The sequence below is a fragment of the Saimiri boliviensis genome, chromosome 10, assembly GCF_048565385.1.
Source record: "Saimiri boliviensis isolate mSaiBol1 chromosome 10, mSaiBol1.pri, whole genome shotgun sequence".
NCBI classification, from domain to species: Eukaryota; Metazoa; Chordata; class Mammalia; order Primates; family Cebidae; genus Saimiri; species Saimiri boliviensis.
This window is the reverse complement of record NC_133458.1, coordinates 36,063,133-36,084,876: the sequence shown is the minus strand read 5'-3', so window position 1 is coordinate 36,084,876 and position 21,744 is coordinate 36,063,133. Positions and strand designations below refer to the sequence as shown.

Here is a 21,744-nt window from a genome sequence, read left to right as displayed (position 1 = left end):
CTTTCTTCCCAAAAGTTTATTTTTAGCGATTGTGAAACAGGAACTCTTTTAAAGTTATGATTTCTTGACCTATAAATTGAGAAATCGTACAATGATTTTCAAACTGTGAACAATTACGTTTATTTCTACTGTTTTCAAAATATAAGTATTTACAAAAAATAATAATTAATTTTGAGTTTTAAACGTGAAGAAAAGCACATCTAACACTTTTCAATCATTGTTACTTTCTGAGTGTCTCAGGGCTCAGAAAAATCAACTGAGTTTTTGAGATACTCTTCGTTCTGTTCCTCATTAAAACTTCATTCTATGCCCTGCTCCTCCTTTAATTGTTAAGAGATAATAAATAAACCAATTCACAAAATATACTGATTTCTGACAACTCCCAAAGAACAGGTATTTTTATCAGGAACAATACTTTGAATGCTGGCTTGTTTTGGTGAAGCTACTTTTGGAAGGAGTGCCTTCACACATAAACATTTGCCAACCCTGCAAGAACCCCACCCTGGGTATCAAAATCATCATAGAATTATTCTGTGGATAAATGAGGACATTTAGAACCAAATGGGCTGTAAAGTGAGAAAAAAAGTGAACAAGGCTGTGTTAATTCAAATCAAAGTGATTTTTAGATTTTGAGGTACATGTGAAGAACATGCAAGATTGTTGCACAGGTACACACATGGCAGTGTGATGTGTTGCCTTCCTCCCCATCACCTATATCTGGTATTTCTTCCCATGCTATCTCTCCCCAACTCCTCACCCCCTGCTGTCCCACACCTACTTTCCCCCAACAAACCCCAATGTGTGATGCTCCCCTCCCTGTGTCCATGTGTTCTCATTGTTCAACACGTACCTAAGGGTGAGAACATGCGGTGTTTGATTTTCTGTTCTTGTGTCAGTTTGCTGAGAATGATGGTTTCCAGGTTCATCCATGTCACTACAAAGGACACGAACTCATCGTTTTTGATGGCTGCATAGTATTCCATGGTGTATATGTGCCACATTTTCCCTGTCCAGTCTATCATCAATGGGCATTTGGGTTGGTTCCAGGTCTTTGCTATTGAAAACTGTGCTGCAATGGACTTTCGTGTGCATGTGTCCTTATAGTAGAAAGATTTATAATCCTTTGGATATACACCCAGTAATGGGATTGCTGGGCCAAATGGAATTTCTATTTCTAGGTCCTTGAGGAATCGCCACACTGTCTTCCACAATGGTCGAACTAATTTACACTCCCACCAACAGTGTAAAAGTGTTCCTATTTCTCCACATCCTCTCCAGCATCTGTTCTCTCCAGATTTTTTTTTTTTTTTTTTTTTTTGAGACGAGTTTCACTCTTGTTACCCAGGCTGGAGTGCAATGGCATGATGTCAGCTCACCGCAACATCCACCTCCTGGGTTCAGGCAATTCTCCTGCCTCAGCCTCCAGAGTAGCTGGGAAATCATGCCCAGATAATTTTTGTATTTTTAGTAAAGACGGGGTTTCACCATGTTGACCAGGATGGTCTTGATCTCTTGAACTTGTGATCCACACACCTCAGCCTCCCTAAGTGCTGGGATTACAGGCTTGAGCCACTGCGCCCGGCCCATCTCCAGATTTTTTAATGATTGCCGTTCTAACTGGCGTGAGATGGTATCTCAATGTAGTTTTGATTTGCATTTCTCTAATGACCAGTGATGATGAGCATTTTTTCATATGTTTGTTGGCCTCCTGTATGTCTTCTTTTGTAAAGTGTCTGTTCATGTCCTTTACCCACTTTTGAATGGGCTTTTTTTTTTTTTTCTTGTAAATCTGTTTTAGTTCTTTGTAGATTCTAGATATCAGCCCTTTGTTAGATGGGTAGATTGCAAAAATTTTTTCCCATTCTGTTGGTTGCCGATTCACTCTAATGACTGTTTCTTTTGCTGTGCAGAAGCTGTGGAGTTTGATTAGGTCCCATTTGTCTATTTTGGCTTTTATTGCCAGTGCTTTTGGTGTTTTGGTCATGAAGTCCTTGCCTACGCCTATGTCCTGAATAGTTTTGCCTAGATTTTCTTCTAGGGTTTTTATGGTGTTAGGTCTTATGTTTAAGTCTTAAATCCATCTGGAGTTAATTTTAGTGTAAGGTGTCAGGAAGGGGTCCAGTTTCTGCTTTCTGCACATGGCTAGCCAGTTTTCCCAACACCATTTATTAAACAGGGAATCCTTTCCCTATTGCTTGCTTTTGTCAGGTTTGTCAAAGATCAGATGGTTGTAGATGTGTTGTGTTGCCCCCAAGGCCTCTGTTCTGTTCCATTGGTGTGTATCTCTGTTTTGGTACCAGTGCCATGCTGTTTTGATTACTGGAGCCTTGTAGAATAGTTTGAAGTCTGGCAGTGTGATGTCTTCCACTTTGTTCTTTTCGCTTAGAATTGACTTGGCTATGCGCATTCTCTTTAGGTTCCATATGATGTTTAAGGTGTTTTTTTCCAGTTATGTGAAGAAAGTCATTGGTAGCTCAATGGGGACAGTGTTGAATCTGTAAATTACTTTGGGCAGTATGGCCATTTTCATGATATTGATTCATCCTAACCATGAACATGGAATGTTTCTCCATTTGTTTGTGTCCTCTCTTTTTTTGTTGAGCAGTGGTTTGTAGTTCTCCTTGAAGAGGTCCTTTATGTTCCTTGTTAGTTGTATTCCTAGGTATTTTATTCTCTTTGTAGCAATTGTTAATGGCAGTTCATTCTTGATTTGGCTTTCTTTAAGTCTGTTATTGGTGTATAGGAATGCTTGTGATTTTGCACATTGATTTTGTATCCTGAGATTTTGCTGAAGTTGCTTATCAGTTTCAGGAGATTTTGGGCTGGGACGATGGGGTCTCCTAGATATACAATCATGTCATCTACAAATAGTGACAATTTGACTTCCTCTTTTCCTATTTGAATACCTTTTATTTCTTTTTCTTGCCTGATTGCTCTGGCTAGAACTTCCAATATTACACTGAATGGGCAAAAACTGGAAGCCTTCCCTTTGAAATCTGGCACTAGACAAGGATGCCCTCTCTCACCACTCCTATTCAAAGTGATTTTTACTGCTGTCTACACCACAGATTGTTATTTAAGGAAGTGATATTCCTTTATTGGCCTGAAAGTGCTATTCACTATAAACTACTTCGCTTTTTGTTATTTTCTTGCCTCTCTTACCTTAACATTAAATCTTACTCTTTGGTTGCCATAAAAAAAAGTTTAAAAGGCCTTCTAAAGTATATTGGAAATGTCTGGGAAACATTAATTGAGTGCTTACCACATGGCAGAATATTAAGTCTTTCATCTTATTTGCTCTACCACAAATAATGAGATACGGATTATCATCCTCACTTACCAGATGGAGAAGACAGGAACCTACAGAAAAATACAAATAAATTACTCGCCAGTTCCCAAATGAATGTATGTGGTAGAACTGGCACTGGTACCCAGATCTGGCCAGCTCCAGTGCCCATGACTTTAACCACTCTTCATTATAATGCTTCCAAAAGTCAGGCCCTCTTCTATGAACTTTACATATATCTACTCTTTTAATCTTAACCACAACCCTATGAAGTAGGAACTGTTACTATTCCCCCTTAAAAGTGAGGAAACTGAGGCAAGGAGCAGTTAAACACAGCGAGTGAGTTATTAGTAACACATTTACTCTCATATTGTCCAACATCTAAGCATGTGCTGCTAGCAACTACACCAACAAAAGTCTTAAAAACGAAGCAGAGTATATTTTGAAGACATAACAATATGTAAAGTTCTAAGACAAAGTGAAAATGTATCTCTAATATTGTCATAGCATTAAAAGCAATAAACTGTATTTAAAAACTTTGCATTAGAATCAGTCTTCAGAGACCTTTTTTTTATTATACTTTAAGTTCTGGGGTACATGTGTGGAACGAACAGGTTTATTACATAGTTATACACATGCTTCAGAGACATTTTAATATCTGAATAATCCAAAAGCACCCTTTCAAAATTACATAATATTTGAATTTATACAAGACAATTGTAAAGATGGGTCTTTAAAACTTGTACTTGTTTTACTATATACACTAACAAAATGTTAAGTTAAAATTGATCTTTTTAACTTTCACTTGTTTAAGGGTTAATCGGTTGTAAAGAATTTTGTGCTAACAGGAGTGGATAATGAGAACGTAACTCATGTAAACAAATTTTGAGAAAATAGAAAGTAAATGGTTAATTGCTGAAGATGTGTTTTCAGACTGCAAAAAAAAAAAAAAAAAAGAATCACAACTAATTCAGCTACAGAAAAAATTAAGTAAAAGAATAGAAGGTGTGTATTTGTTTAAATCTGAGCTAACAATCAAGTTTGAAGACATACGGGAATTCCATTTTCCTATTGATGAATCAAATAAATTAATGATTCTGATCTTGAGATATATGTTACCATCCATAATTTAATTCTTCAGTTGAAAATACACACATAGTTTAAAGTAAAATTTTCCATTAGCATGACATGTTTGTGGTAAAGCACCATAGTAAAGTATTCAATATTTATCATCAAATTTCATTTATTGACATAGCTATCTCTAAAAGTTTACAAGAAAAATAATACTGATGCTTACTTTTGAGAAAGGAATATAATAGTTACCAATATTACTGATACTAATCACCATTCTAAAAGCCAAATTTTACATGAGTGTGTGTTTGCAATGTAGCCTGGGAAGGAAAGATAGGAGGTAAGTTTTATTAGACGTAAGTTTATGCAAGTGGTCAGTTTTTAATGGGGACTGAAAGATTTTCTTAAATAATTCAATGAACACTGACTTTAAAGCTCTGAGTTTTAAAGGAATGAGAGGGAGGATGAACAAATAACTTTCCATTTGAACAAAGAACAAAAAAAAAAAAGTCGGGGAGAAGATAGCTCTAAAAGTTGTGAACACATATAGGTTACCATTAACTCTTTTTCTACCCGATTATATTACTTGGCTTTAAAGTAGAAAGCATTGTAAATGGGAGTGAGAAAGAAATCAGTTTCTCCTATGCAGAGAAAATAGTTGAGAGCCCTCACAAGAGAAAATGATATATTATATTTGATATATAATCATTAACAAAAAGTGTTCAAAATGCTAAATGAAAAGCTGGAGTTAGGAATCTAGAAAATCTGTGCATGATTGTGGGGATCTGACACTAAGAAAGTTTCATGGCAAGTGTTGTCCTTAATTTAGAAGGGAAAGACAGTTTAAGTTAAACAGTAATTTCTGCAATTGATAACAAGGGAGAATATAATATTTAAATAATGTATGCTTCTTTAAATTATGTTCTAAGTATTGATTTCTTGGCAAATTATATAAAGCAAATAAAATATCAAAAACAGAAAATAATATGAAGTCAGAACTAAATGTAATTGTCATATCATGAGTGAAATCTAATACATTAATCTATTAGATTGGCTATAAAATCACTTATAATATACAATATACAGATACAATATACAATATACAATCAGATATAAGAGACATATTGAAAATAAAATGCTATCTAGGGAGACTGAAGGTAAAGGCAAAAAAATACTGATAATGAAAAATAAGTTACAATATACAATATACAGATACAATATAGAAGCAGATACAAGAGATGTATTGAAAATGAAATGACTCAAGAGTAAAGGGCAGAAAAAACCCCACTAATCATGAAAAATACTGAGTTTGTAAAATTTGTATCAGGCAGATATGAAATCAAAGCAAAGAGTATTAAAGAAAAAAGGGAATACTTTAAAATGACAAACAATGCAAGCCACAAAGATCTCTCTCAAAGATCTTTATGCATCAAACAACAGTTTCAAAATTCAAAATGGCTAAGCTGCAGAAAGAAAGTATAAGTAGATACAGAAAAACAGTACCTAGCTCAGTGTATGATAGATTAAATAGAAAGAAAAATAAGTTAGTATGTAAAGTCCCAAAGTAAAACACTAAAGGACTTAAAGGTAGACATTGAATATGGTATCCCCAAAATAAAATAACTTTTCAAAAATTAAGCTTTTAGGAAAATGGACTATATGTTAAGCCACAAAATTCAATAAACTTTAAATTATAGAAACACCACCAAACACATTAACGGATCACAGACAATAAAATTAGCATTCCAAAAACAGAGAAAAATCTTCACAACCACCTAGAGATTCAAAACTTTAATTAAGGAATTATAGAGTGAAAGAATGTCTCAAAACCAAAATTTTATAATATTTGGAATATATACTAATGACAATGAAACATACAAAATTACATAATGAATAAAAATAAATGAAATATATCTTGAACTCAAGAATTTGAAAAAAGAATAATCAAATAACATGAAAAAAATTGTTCTCAATAACTTTTTTGATTAAAACCAATAGATTCTATGTTTAATCAATTCAGGCAATTTATACATTTTATCAGAAGAATCAGGAAGCTCATTAACCCTCTAACAGAACTCATAAACTAGGCTTAGAAGCTCCACAGCCAAGAACAACATTTAAATAATCACAGCACTTAAAGAGCTTTTGGGCTGAGACGATGGGGTCTTCTAAATTTGCAATAAAATCATCTGCAAACAGAGACCATTTGACTCTCTTCCTATTTGAATACTCACTATTTCTTTCTCTTGCCTGACTGCCCTGGCCAGCACTTCCAATACTATGTTGAATGGAGTGGTGAGAAAGGGGATACTTATCTTCTGTCAGTTTCCAAAGGGAATGCTTCCAGATTTTGCCCATTCAGTATGATATTGGTAGTGGGTTTGTCATAAATAGCTCTTATTATTTTGAGATATGTTCTGTCAATACTTAGTTAATTGAGAGTTTTTTAGCATGAAGGGGTGCTGAATTTTATCAAAGGCCTTTTCTGCATCTATTGAGATAATCATGTGTTTTTTGTCATTGGTTCTGTTTATGTGATGGATTACTTTTATTGATTTGCATATGTTGAACTAGCCTTGCATCCCAGAGATGAAGCTGACTTGATCATGGTGGATAAGCTTTCTGATGTCCTGCTGGATTTGGTTTGCCAGTATTTTATTGAGGATTTTCATATCAATGTTCATCAGGGATATTAGCCTGAAATTTTCTTTTTTTGTTGTGCCTCTGGCAGGTTTTGATATATCAGGATGATGCTGGCCCCATAAAATGAGTTAAGGAGTCTTTTTCTATTGTTTGGAATAGTTTCAGAAGGAATGGTACCAGCTCCTCTTTGTACCTATGGTAGAATTTGGCTGTGAATTCATCTGACCCTGGACTTTCTTTGGTTGGTAGGCTATTAATTACTGCCTCAATTTCAGAACTTGTTATTGGTCTATTCAGGGATTTGACTTCTTCCTAATTCAGTCTTGGGAGGATGTATGTGTCCAGGAAGTTATCCATTTCTTCTAAATATTCTAGTTTATTTAGGTAGAGGTGTTGATAGGATTCTCTGATGGTAGTTTATTTCTATGGGATCAGTGGTGATATCCCCTTTATCATTTTTTATTGTGTCTATTTGATTCTTCTTTCTTTTCTTCTTTTTTAGTCTAGCTAGTAGCCTATTTGGTTAATCTTTTTAAAAAACCAGCTCCTGAATTCACTGAGTTTTTGAAGGGTTTTTCATGTCTCTGTCTCCTTCAGTTCTACTCTGATTCTTAGTTATTTCTTAGTTATTTCTTCTGCTAGCTTTTGAATTTGTTTGCTCTTGCTTCTCTACTTCTTTTAACTGTGATGTTAAGAGTGTCAATTTTAGATCTTTCCTACTTTCTCCTATGGGCATTTAGTGCTATAAATTTCCCTCTAAACATTATTTTAGCTGTGTCCCAGAGATTATGGCACATTGTATCTTTGCTCTCATTGGTTTCAAATAACTTCATTTCTGCCTTCATTTCGTTATTTACCCAGCGGTCAATCAGGAGCAAGTTGTTCAGTTTCCACATAGTTGTGCAGTTTTGAGTGAGTTTATTAATCCTGAGTTCTAATTTGATTGCACTAGGGTCTGAGAGACTGTTATGATTTCTGTTGTTTTGCATTTGCTGAAGAGTGTTTAGGTCCAGTTACGTGGTATTTTAGAATAAGTGTGACGTGGTGCTGAGAAAAAGGAATATTCTGTTTATTTGGGGTGGAGAGTTCTGTAAATGTCTATTAGGTCCACTTGGTTCAGAGCTGAGTTCAAGTCCTGAAAATCCTTGTTAATTTTCTGTGTCATTGATATGTCTAATATTGACAGTGGGGTGTTAAAGTCTCCCACTATTATTATGAGGAAGTCTAAGTCTCTTTGTAGGTCTCTAAGAACTTGCTTTATGAATTTGAGTGCTCCTGTATTGAGTGCATGCATATTTAGGATAGTTAGCTCTTCTTGTTGCATTGATCCCTTGACCGTTAAGTAATGCCCTTCTTTGTCTTTTTTGATCTTTGTTGGTTTAAAGACTGTTCTATCAGAGGCTAGGATGGCAACCCCTGCTTTTCTTCTGCTTTCCATGTGCTTGGTAAATATTCCTCCATTCCTTTATTTTGAGCCTATGTGTGTCTTGGCATGTGAGATGGGTCTCCTGAATACAGCACACCAATGGGTCTTGACTCATTATCCAATTTGCAAGTCTGTGTCTTTTAATTGGGGCACTTAGTTCTTTTACACTTAAGGTTAATATTGTTATGTATGAATTTTATCCTGTCATTATGATGTTAGCTGGTTATTTTGCCCGCTGGTTGATGCGGTTTCTTCATAGTGTTGAGAGTCTTTAAATTTGGTATGTTTTTGCAGTGGCTGGCACCAGTTGTTCCTTTCCATATTTAGGATCCCTTCGGGAGCTCTTGTATGGCAGGCCTAGTAGTGACAAAAATCTCTCAGCATTTGCTTGTCTGCAACGGATTTTATTTCTCCTTCGCTTATGAAGCTTAGTTTGGCTAAATACGAAATTCTGGGTTAAAAATTCTTTTCTTTAAGAATATTGAATATTGGCCCCTACTCTTTTCTGGCTTGTAGGGTTTCTGTATAGAAATCCACTGTTAGTCTGATGGGCTTCCCTTTGTGGGTAACCTGACCTTTCTCTCTGGCTGGCCTTAACAATATTTCTCTCATTTTAACCTTGGTGAATCTGATGATTATGTATCTTCGATTTGCTCTTCTCAAGGAATATCTCTGTGGTATTCTTTGTATTTCCTGAATTTGAATGCCTCACTTCAAACTGTACTGCAAGGCTATAGTAACCAAAAGAGCATGATACTAGTACCAAAACAGATATGTAGACCAATGGAACAGAACAGAGGCCTCAGAAAGAATGCCACACATCTATAATCATCTGATCTTTGACAAACCTAACAAAAACAAGCAATGGGGAAAAGATTCTCTATTTAATAAATGGTGTGGGGAGAACTGGCAAGCTATATGCAGAAAACTAAAACTGGACCCCTTCCTTACACCTTATACAAAAATTAACTCAAGATGGATTAAAGGCTTAAACATAAGACCCAAAACCATAAAAACCCTAGAGGAAAACCTAGGCCTTACCATTCAGGTCATAGGCATGGGCAAAGACTTCAAGACTAAAACACCAAAAGCAATGGCAACAAAAGCCACAATTGACAAATGGGATCTAATTAAACTAACAAGGTTCTGCACAGCAAAAGAAGCTATCATCAGAGTGAACAGGCAATATACAGAATGGGAGAAAAAATTTGCAATCTATCCATCTGACAAAGGACTAACATCCAGAATCTACAAGGAACTTTAAACAAATTTACAAGAAAAAAACAAACAACCCCATCCAGAAGTGGGCTAAAGATATGAACAGATACTTCTCAAAAGAAGACATTTATGTGGCCAACAAACATATGAAAAAAAGCTCATCATCAGTGGTCATTAGAGAAACGCAAATCAAAACCATAATAAGATACCACCTCATGCCAGTTAGAATGGTGATCATTAAAAAGTAAGGAAACAATAGATGCTGGAGAGGATGTGGAGAAATAGGAATGCTTTTATACTGTTGGTTGGAGTGTAAATTAGTGTAACCATTGTGGAAGACAGTGTGGTGATTCCTTAAGGATCTAGAACTAGAAATATCATTTGACACAGCAATCTCATTACTGGGTATATACCCAAAGAATAATAAATCATTCTACTATAAAGACACATGCACACATATGTTTATTGCAGCACTGTTCACAATAGCAAAGACTTGGAGCCGACCCAAATGCCCATCAATGATAGACTGGATAAAGAAAATATGGCACATAAACACTGTGGAATAGTATACAGCCATAAAAAGGATGAGTTCATGTCCTTTGCAGGGACATGAATGAAGCTGGAAACCATCACTCTTAGCAAACTAACACAGGAAAAGAAAACCAAATACTGCATGTTCTCACTCATAAGTGGGAGCTTAGCAATGAGAACACATGGACACAGGAAGTGGAACATCACACACTGGGGCCTGCTGTGGGCTGAGGGGATTGGGGAGGGATAGCATTAGTAGAAATACCTAATGTAAATGACAGGTTCATGGGTACAGCAAACAACCATGGCACGTGTATAACTATGTAACAAACCTGCACATTTTGCACATGTATCCCAGAACTTAAAGTATAATAAAAAAAATTATAGCACTGAATTAAACATACAGTCATCACTGCTAAATATGATAACTGGAACTTGTACCATCGGCTCTGCACTAGATGTGAACACTGCCACTCTTAGAATGAATTTTCATGATGCCAGCTTCATCACCACTTTCTGATTCATTCTCCTGTGAGTCCATCTGATTGGCAGAGCTCAGTACATTAATATCTATTTCAACATTACATTAAGGAACTGGGGAATTATCAAAGACTGAGTTCAGAGTGGTAGTAGGTGTACTATGAGGCAGAGTTTCTTGAAAACTATATTAGTCACATAAATCTTATAAGTAGCTACATTAATTTGTGAACTTTAGAATTCTCTGTACTCAGGAAGCAATAATTAGTTAAGAGCAGTATCCAGTAGTCTTAGAAAAGGTAGGTATATTTCACCTAAATGCAAATCTTGTCTTTGGAGAAGGCTAGAAAAAAAATTGATGGTATGGCCTTACAATGATACAAGGTCCCTTTTCAAGTGTAACAATCTCCCCTTCATTAAAGGGAATCTAGATGTGTAAACTAATTCAGGTCTCAGAATCTAACATGTTCCAATCACGATCCTGTTCTCCACACCTCAAGTTTTTGGTTATAGAAAATAAAGGGAGCCTTAGTGTGTTGTCCATCTACTAATTTATAAGAACCTGATTAACAGTCAGCCTGAACATTAACATCACTGAACATTATTGCAGATCAGATCATTCAGATTACCACTCAGGCCACAGTGATATTAAGAGGACGAAGACCCCTTCACCCCTGGTAGTTAAATGTGGCTATTTGGTCCATGCTATCTTGGACCCTAGCATCCCTGCTACAATCAAAGAGTTCATATCAACTGCAGCATCTTCTACCAGCTTCCTTAGCCTACAGAGAATATTCCCCTGTAGTTACTGTTAGTTAAAGCTACTGATGTTGTACTCAAAATACATTTCCCATTGTCTTGCTAAAAGGAAAATCTTCAGACATCCTCAGCAGATGTGATTAGGATGAGGGTGAAAGAAGAGCATTTTGTAAATTTATTCCAACCTCCCTATCTTCCTGTCTTCTGGCACCTCAATCCATTAAAAGTAGGCCACTGTTAAATACTTACTGAGTCAACTAGTCAAACAGAACTGCTTCCAACTGCTTAAGCCTACAAGACTCACTGGCATATGCCGCCACATGGAAAAATTCAGCCTAACCTAAAATTGTTTCTCCTGTCTTAGTTTAGCATCTTCAAAATGCGTTTACAATTCCATTCTCCCTATTTTTGCTGATATAGGTTAGAAAATCTTGCAAATGTGGGTGCAATAACCTTTCCATGTTAGGTTTCACTTTGTATTTGGCCTTCACTAAGAAAAAAAAAAAAAGGTGTTTTTATGTTTATGGCAGTGTAAGCCCGGAAATATTTGAAGATTTGGGGTCTCTGAATCATCAGAGACCTCACAGGACCACATTTCTATTCTTCACATCCTGCACTTCCATGGAAAAAAAAAAGCATTGCACTCAAACAAGAGATATGATAGGGCTGTGAATTTTTCTGATGCTACAGTCCTATAACCTATAGGATCTAGTTTGGAGTTTACTGCTTGCAACAAGTTATTATTTTTTGTCACAGTCATACAAAAATTTGGAGAATGCATTGAGAAAACAATTTTCCATTGTTATTTTTTACCTTTTCCAGCACAATGTTAAAAGTAAACACCTGATCTTGGATTCCTCACAGCCTTCACACTTGAGGACAATGTAACTGATACCTAAATCAGACAAGGCAAAGACTAGAAAACTACAAACCAACAATCCTCATAAGCATAGACACAAAAAATCCTCAAAATATTGGCAACTTAAATTCATTAACATATAAAAAGTATTACTATAGTATAATCAAGTGGGGTTTACCCCCAGAAATCAATCAATGAAATTTACCACCTTATCAGGATAAAGTTTAACCAATAAAATAACAAATCGTGAAAGTTATATATCAAACCATGAAAGCAAGGAGGAAGTGTTGAGTGTTGTATATTGCCAAAATTTGTTTTGAAGAAGTAATATATCTTATCTAAAATTAACAAATTAAAAACTTTATAAACATATAATTTTGACTTCTGAAGGCAAGTGTCAGAAGAATGAAAAACAGAAATAGTAATTACCTCCAGGGAACGGAAGGGAGATGAGGACAAATGGGGCAGGAGTCTGTTGCATGTTTGCCACAAGCTCTTTACGCTATTACTTTGTTACTACATTCATGTCCTACTCTGAAAATATACCTATCATTTGTCAATTCTTAATTTTATCATAAAATTGGTTTAATTTAATCATAAAATCATTTAATTTTATCATAAAATTAAATGATGACTTAGAAAATAAGTTTTTCAGATTACTGGTCTTCCATTTTACCATGATATTTGTTACCATGAATATAATATTTTTTAAACCAACAGTAGGTTAATAGTACTGAATTTTTCAAAATGGTCCATCAAAATACCTTGGACTTTTGTTTTTTCTGATGACTTTTTAAATTGGAAGAAAGACTAAGGATGTACTTTAAAAATTCCTGAAGCACACAGAGTATTAATATAAGGAGAATAAACGCTTCTAAATTTCATGAAATCAGCTACAAAAGAACAAATGCTTATAGTAAAGAGCACTGGGTTCAGCAGTACACAAAGATTATAAAGTACTGGAACAGGCTACCAATAAAACTATCATCAATTATACATTAGTATTAGGTGATATATTCTATTTTCTCAATTTTTTAATTATCATTGTTATGTTTTTTTTAAAATAAAGAGTAAAACATTGGCGTTATCAGTACTCAGGATATGCATTAAGAAGGTAAAAATGTCATGGTTCCTGTATCTGTTAAACTTGTATTTAAAAATCTTTAATACATCCTTGCATAAAATATGTTTTTTCCTAAAACATACAAAATTATTTTATTTCATTTTATTGTTTCACATCTACTATTATTTTTGGTTTAGGAATTAGAAAAGTAGAAAAAGGAAAAAAATCTATGGATGACAAATGGTAATTTAACACAAACGTTTGTTTATCACTGCCCTCTACTGTACAATTTTCTCAAACCAACACTGATTAAGGAAATGACAATGTGACTGATAGGTATGGAACGCTAACCCAAGAATGTTGAGTATTCTTCAGCTGCAATATCTATCTGCAGCAGGGTTTCTTAACCTCATCATTAGTGACATTCTGGGCCCCAATAATTATTTATTGCAGGTGGCTGTACTGTGTATTGTCAGACATTTTGGCAGCATCTCTGGCCTCTACTTACAAGATGCCAATAGTACTTCCCAAGTCATGACAACTAAAATGTCTCCAGACATTGCTAAATATCCACTGGAGGGCAAAATCGCTCCAGGTTGATAACCATTGATCCCCAGGTTAGCAGTTCTATCTGTAATTCGCTTTCATTCTGAATCAAAGCCCTAGGTATTGAACAATGTTATCTGTTCCCATGGATCCACTTACAATCTGTATCTGGATGGCATACAGAATTACTTGTTTACTCCATCAATTTAGTTCTAAAAACACACCTCCCATGTTGAACTGGAAGACAAAGCTACTCTAATGATACTTTAACACTGATGGTGCCACCCCTCTATCATATCCCCCTGCCATCATCTCACAATCATCCAGGTGAGTATGTGCAAGAAATAGGACTTTACCGGCATCCAAAACAGACTCCTCTCTCTACAATTACTTAATTCCAAAACCTTAATTATGCTGTTTCCGCTACCTCAGATGACCTTAACCTAGTATTCTGAATGTTGTCCCATGTTCCAGGATTTGTCTTGGCAAGTAATTCTTTCCTCCACATGTTTTTAACCTCATTTCCTATTTGTGTATCTGCTTCCCCCAGACCCATGACCTTTATGCATCTGACCCAAGGCCGGTAATGGGACTTAGAATCCTAAATGCTTCATTTGCTTAATGACTTGGCTTCGTATTTTGACACTTGGACACCATCTGGACCCTGACAGTAATATTAACTCAGTATGAAGGTCTTTCGAGAATAAAATAGATCACTTTAAGAATAGTTGTAAAATACTGGACCAGCTTTTTCAGAACTTGGAAAACTTCCAAGACACAAAACACCACACTTTGTCAATCTCATTGCTTTCACTTTGTGTGTGTGTGCATGTACAATATATTTCTGATTATAAAATAATTTTAAAGTTTGAAAAACATAGAAGTAGATAAAATACAATCACCTAAAATTCCACCATCATTCAGAAATAACTATTGTTAACTACTAAAATGTAGACTGAAGTCTAAAGTATAATGTCTGTATGTATCTACATACTTTTTTTTCAAAAGTACTTACCATATTTCACACAGTGTTTGTGACCCATGTTTTACTTCATAACGTATCCAGGAATGATATCCAAAATAATTAGCAAATCATATAGAAGAGGCTGGCCTCATTGACGCAAAGTTCTGGGGTGCCACGTTTTAATTCTATGGGGGCTGCATAATGAGAGGCCCAGAAAGTCTAATTGGAAGGCTCAGGGCAGACAGGGTACTATGAGACACTGCAGTGGCTCAGAGAAGCTGCTATTTACCAACAAGTAGAAGCATCTCAACATTTTAACAACTGGCTAGGGTGTATCAGTGTAAATATTCTGATTAGCATCCTTGTGCATACTGCATCCTAAAATATCCTTAGTAATCAAAAACATGGTATTTAATGACTACAAAGTCTGATCTTTGGATATTTTATATATTGCATCCTTATATTGGTCTCTATCACTTTTTCCTTTTGCTCAATCAATATGACCATTACTCATCAAAAACTCCATCACATCTCAACAGAATTTATGTAAATTCCTCTTGCTGAATCATCTAGTCCCTTCCTCAAAATTTCACTGTATCATAGCACCTATCACATTATGTTTAAATTATTTCCTGAACCATCTCATAAAAACCTCTATGTTCTACAAGAACAGGGACTGTGTCTTGGTAACGTTTTGTATTATTGGTATTTGTTGTTCCGTAAACATTTACTGAAATAAACTGTTGTAATACATTATTTCTCAAATTCCCTAGAAGTCTTATTTATTATGCTAGATTAATATTTACAACTTCAAAGAGTTTTTTAAAAAAATATAGAGCTTCATGAATTACCATATTACTTTCATTTTCCCTCTGCCTATCCTTTTAGGTTAGCCTAATTAGAAATCACTATGAAGGGGGCTGACCTACTTCTGTATTTGAGAATTCTTCAAAGAATTCTATTTAGAATATTCTTCTCAGCATTCCAGTCCAGCTACTAGCATGACAACTGGAATCCCACTTTCTTCACAGACCTTAATGGTTAATAATCATGACAACTTTATGTTGCCCTCTCTATTCTGAACTTGGAATCTTATGGACTTGTGCTTAATACTCATGCATTCATTCATTCAATAATTCATCACATCTTTATTGAACTCATATTACCTGCCAGATCTGTGGATCAACAGATGAATAAAACATGGTCTCTGCCCTTGAAAAATTCCAAATTAGTTAGAAAGGCAGGCTCTAGACTACAATGTAGTAAGTCTCATAAGATATTTATAGACAGAGCATAAAAAAAGCACTATATTGTCATACTTCTACACTTTATTTCCTCAATGGTAAGAATACCCTAACCTACTTTAGAAAAACGCTTTTTCCCCTACTAGCAAAATAAGTATTCCTAAGACTCTACTGATATGGATTCATTGAAGACAAGGTAAAAAATAAAAATAAGAAAAAAGCCAGAATTTCCCAAACAGCACTTATCAGTATCATAGAGTACCTGTGTGATACTGGAGAGTAGACAAGGAAAATCTTTGAAGAGTTTCCAGCAGTGCAAAAAATCCTTATAGTCATTGAAATACTTTCATATTGCATTACAAAGAGAAGATGCTTGGTAATTTATATTTACATTATCAGTCTCAAGAAAATGAATGCTAGAGAGGCTAAGTCTTTCAAAATCAAACCCAAGGAAACAGCCGCAGACCATTATGCCATTGTGTATAAATACGTTTACACCTGTTTCCTATGAGAACTATTTAAATGCCCTTACCTAGCATATCTGACACCTGAAGCAGTTCATTTTAATATGCTCCTCCTCTATACAAGAAAATTATTTTTTTAGAAATAGTCATGAAATTAAATGAATAATGATAATGAACATAATATAAATTCAGAAAAGGCAAATTTTCTTTTTATCAAAACTTCATTATATAATCATGCTTGTAGTGAATAATTAACAATAGCATTGAAGAAAAAAGTAATGGATTAATCTTTTTAATTAGACTTAAGCAATTTTTGGAAATAAAAAACAATGGCCTGTTACACTAATGAGACACTACATTAAAACGTTATAGTAACTAAATAAAAAACATGAAGAATAACAATCTTAAAAAAATACATTTTCATTTTTGAAATATTCAATTCAGTAATGTTTCACATTTAAACTAAAATTTGCATTTAGTAAACAAAAATATTACACCAAGCAATTCAGTTTCACTATTTTAAATTTAAAACACAAATAAAAACTCCAAGTGATCATATACAATATAATTGAAAGAACTCGTTATGTCTTGTCTTTTATTTCCAATCAACTATTTATGTATTGTCTCCTTTATTAAAATTTCACCCAAACTGAAGCTACTGTTTGGACCTTAGACTATCAGAACATTTTTTACAGGAAAAATATTTCATCACTGACATTGTTTAGAATTGCTGGCACATGGTGGTAATAAAATGCAGGCTGTAAAAGTCAGTTTTATTATTGTTTTTAAATCCTCTAACGACAATACATCCCTTTATTTGCCTACTCTGGGGTCACTGCTTCCACTGCAGTGCCCTTGGCATGGCACTTACTAGATCATTTATCTCTGTACTGTCAATTCTACAAAGAATATTCTTCATAATTACATTTATGTGCTGGACACTGTGCTCTTAAACACTGTCTTCTTTGAGACCTGTCACAATCTTACAATGCAAGTGTCCTTTCTTACTCTCATTTCATGAATGAAAAAACAATTTAGGGACTTTGAGTAACTTGGCTTAGGTCATATGAGTAAATAAGAAAGACAGAAATCAAAATCAGATGTGATTCAAAAGCCTGTAACCACCCAATACTACTTTCCTTTATTCATGCAGCAAATATGAACGGAGTGCCTTCTGCATGCTTGTGACAGAGCAGTGGATAAGAAACAATCCCTGTCAGCCAAGGGATCCAAGATTAATCACTCCAATTTTCCTAAAAGTGGCCACTCTCCTATTCCTAACATCATAGATAACTTTTACCTAGTCAGAAATTTCATCTACATATCATCCTAGAATATGTACTCATTTGTGTCTCCAATTTTTTTTTTTTTTCCTGTTCTCTCCTGAAACTCCTATGAATCAGGTATGGGAAATTTCAGATTGATTCTCCAACTTTTACACATTATTTTTTTCTTGTTTATTCTACTTTTTGGATTAATTTCATCAGTCATGACTTCCAGTACTCACATTTGTAGAATTCCTTTTTATTCTATCTGCAATAATTTCTTCATGTATTCATTTCTTCAGTGATCTGCAGTGTTTCAATGTGAGGTCACCATCAACAGTTGCTCCTCTCTGTTCCCAGGATGAGGAACATCCCTAAAGGAGAATTTTATATTATTGTATTTGCCTCTCGGGGGGTCCCTTATCTTTCGCCAGGCCAGACCAATTTTTAATGTCTTGCTTAAAGGGTCTCTGCACCTTGTGAGGAATTTGAATTTGGATTCCACACCCATGCATGGTTCAGGTTTAAGGTCTAAATTCCTCTGGGTTGCCTTTTCACCCATGATTTCAGGTGGATGGATAGAAAACTTCATTGTTGTTTCCCCGGGTAACCTCACAGGGGCAACCCTTCATGATTACTGGTTTATTGCAAGATGGTTAGTATTAGCTCCCTGCAAGCATAGTACTTGAGGCTTGTGATATCTTTACACAATCAGAACCCAACATTAAAGCCCGTAAACTCTCAAGTTCTTTCAGCTTCAGCTCTTGTTCTCTACACCAACTTTTATAAGTAGGCAGCCACTCAAAAATGGTATCTTCATGGACACTATGACCTAATGATGTAAGAAGTTATCACAATGCAAACATAATTTCTACAGCTCAGCTGATACATGTTTCAACAATAAGAGTTACATTTATTATCTAAAATATACAGTGCGTAAGTTTTATTTTTGGCTTCTATGGAGTATGTATTTACTGTCCTGTACTTAATATAATTCCACCATGAAGTTACCAGTCTCTGGGTCTTTTCATTTTAAATCACAAGAAAATGCATCTGATAGGTCCAGCTTTGGTCAAGCCGTGATAAATCAACAAACTATGATACAGATATGATCAATCCACAAATGAAGGGCACTGCCTGGAAATGCAACATAGGTTTTAAGTAGGCAGCCACTCAAAAATGGTATCTTCACAGATACCATGACCTAATGATGTAAGAAGTTATCACAATGCAAACATAATTTCTACAGCTCAGCTGATACATGTTTTAGCAATAAGAGTTACATTTATTAACCAAAATATACAGTGTGTAAGTTTTATTTTTGGTTTCTCTGGAGTGTGTATTTATACTGACTGAATTGGGAACCATTTATTATCTCATTTTCCTTAATGTGGATCACTCCCTGAAGAAGCTCAATTTCTATTGACTTCTATTGATGATAGCATATCATTTAGCTACTCTGAAAGAGCCACTTGGCAAAAACAACTAAAAGTGCCAGATTAAAAAAATAAAATACACTGATAAACTAGTAGGAAATGAAGGAATTTTCAGAGGGAATGTAAAAGCGGGGAAAAAAAGAAAGAAGGAAAATGAGAATATCCTGAGAAACAAGTGCAAGCCAAAGTAGGCTTTTGTTCAGAGATCATCTGTCAAGTTTTGGACACCTAGAGCTCTTGTTTTAATAGCTGTGCAGCATGCCAGGGTCAGAAGACATACCCAAGCATCAGTTCAAAAGGAAGAGGATTACAGTAGACAAAAATCTGGGGACACATTGACTATACTCTCCATGTAAGTGTAAATGACGTATGTGCCTCATGCACAGAAGAGACCAGTAATGAAAAAAGCCTGTCTTGGCCTTGGAACCCAGTAAATGTGGGGAAAAAAAAACAAAACAAAACAAAACAAAACAAAACAAAACAAACCTCTCTGAGAATCTGTAACAATCCATTTGGAATAGAGGCCCAAATTAAATCTATCTGTGCAATACAATAAACCTCAAGCGGACAATTTAATCTGGTCCTAGGGTTTATGGTGTCTCCAAACAAAGTGAGTAGCAAATTCTAATGCTCTCCTGAAAAATTCGATTTCAACTCCAGCCTCAAAGAATCCTTATGCTTATAATCCCAAAAACACGAATTCAGAGTCCAAAATCACAACCCACCAGGAAATAGGCACCATGAGCAAAAGTGCTCATTTCTAGCCCAAAAAGACCCATAAATGTTTCAATATCAGATTTAACAGAAACAAGATATAGACTAAATAATTTGCCTAAGAAATTAGAAAATGGCTTGAAAAGAGAACCAAATAGAGCTTCTAAACCTGAAAAATTTCGAAAATTATAAAACATACAAATGAAAGAGTAAGATAAATAAGAGAATAAAGACAGAAAGTCCTAATGGCAAAAATGAGAAATAAGCAACACTGACAAGACAACGGTTGATAATTTTCTAGAATTGTTGCAAGACACCAATCCTGAAATTCGGGAATCCCTTCAAATCCTAAGCAACATTTTAAAAATTTAAGGAAATAAAAGGGAGGAAAGAAAATAAAAGGCAACGAAGGGAGGATGGAATTCAGACTTAGATCACTGCAAAACTCACAAAGATGTCAGAGGGATCTTAAAAGCATCCAGAAGAAGAAAAAACAGAAAAGAGGAAAGAAGGGAAAGAAGAAGGGAGAAAACGATTGAAAGTACCTGATTTTAGATGCAAGTAAGGAAAAAATTAGAAACTAAAAAATCCGAATTCTTATTAGGATTGTAGTAAGGGTCCGTTGAGATTCATCATTATTCATCATTCGTAACAGGAAAATTTCCTGCTTAAGAGCAGTAAAAACGTTGAGTACAAGAGTATGTGATGAAGAAGGAAAGCAAGAAACACGCACAGTTTCAACTGCAATCTGAAAAACAAAATGAACAATATGAACTAATGACAATTGCTCCAGAAAACTGAAGAGTTAAGAGTGAAAAATAACAATACCTAATATTTATTGGGAGCAAGAGTTAATAATTTTTTTTTTTTTTTTTTTTTTTTTTTTTTTTTTTTTTTTTTTTTTTAAAGAACAGTAGGGACATACTAAATACATCACAGGAAAACATTTTCTGGGAGAGGTCGAAAAGTAGAAAAGAATGCCCAAGACAACAAACCTCTACTATAGACTATGTACTCAACATAAAATTACCTCTATTTCAGCCTCTTAGAAATCAAGGCTCCATCCGTTATTCACGATTGCTCCCTATGATGATGATGATGATGATGATGATGATGATGATGATGATATCAGACTGTATGTATTGATCAATTACATTAGAATGACAACTAGATGGACCGCAGTGGTTATTGTCACTATCTGTGCGTCTTTTAATCTGGGAAATGCATATTCAGTCCATAGTCTCATTATAAACTATTTTAAAATTACATGTAAGCCAACCAGATGTCTCTTTTGTATTTCAGGAGTGAATAATGAGGATAAATTCCAGCAGAGAGTTCTATTTTAAGCAATCCAAATTCCCCGAACTTTGCTGATTATTCTAGCGTTTAGAACCTTCGCTATTTGCCTGGCACTTCTTGAAACTTACGACTCACAAACGCCGGGACATGGAATCACAGCAAAGAACAGGTGAAAAGTTGTTCCTAGCTGTATTATGCAGGCGCATACAACTCCCGCCATTCCTTGTGCAAAAATCAACAAATAAACAGAGGCACCGCATTTCGGATTCTGTTACGCACTGTTCGCAACGGCGCCTGGTGTTCGTAGTTTCTATGAGGGAAGCCGCCAGCGTGCCAACCCTTGCTCAGGAGGAAGAAAACTACATTTCCCACAAAGGAACACGGGCGAACACCGGCCGGCTTACGTCATTGCTTCAACCAACCAATAGCAGCTCCGGGCGGCAGTGAGGCAAGCGCCGTCAGGCGCCAAAGTGGTTTTT

General features: G+C 35.2%; 1 protein-coding gene across 3 annotated transcripts in view; it reads right to left on the bottom strand.

Annotated features, from left to right (window-relative positions):
• TSPAN12 (tetraspanin 12) overlaps positions 1-21,495 on the bottom strand; it is a 171,361-nt gene extending 149,866 nt beyond the window's left edge. Inside the window, exons 1-2 of one of the 3 annotated variants that reach the window (XM_074379160.1) lie at positions 21,394-21,495; positions 18,059-18,190 (exon numbers count right to left, since the gene is read on the bottom strand). The gene's annotated coding sequence lies outside the window, so the exon portion shown is untranslated. Of the gene's footprint in view, positions 1-18,058; positions 18,191-20,511; positions 20,613-20,996 lie in introns of those variants that run through there. The other 2 variants (XM_074379159.1, XM_074379161.1) reach the window with 2 other exon arrangements.
• Positions 21,496-21,744: the final 249 nt, after the last annotated feature.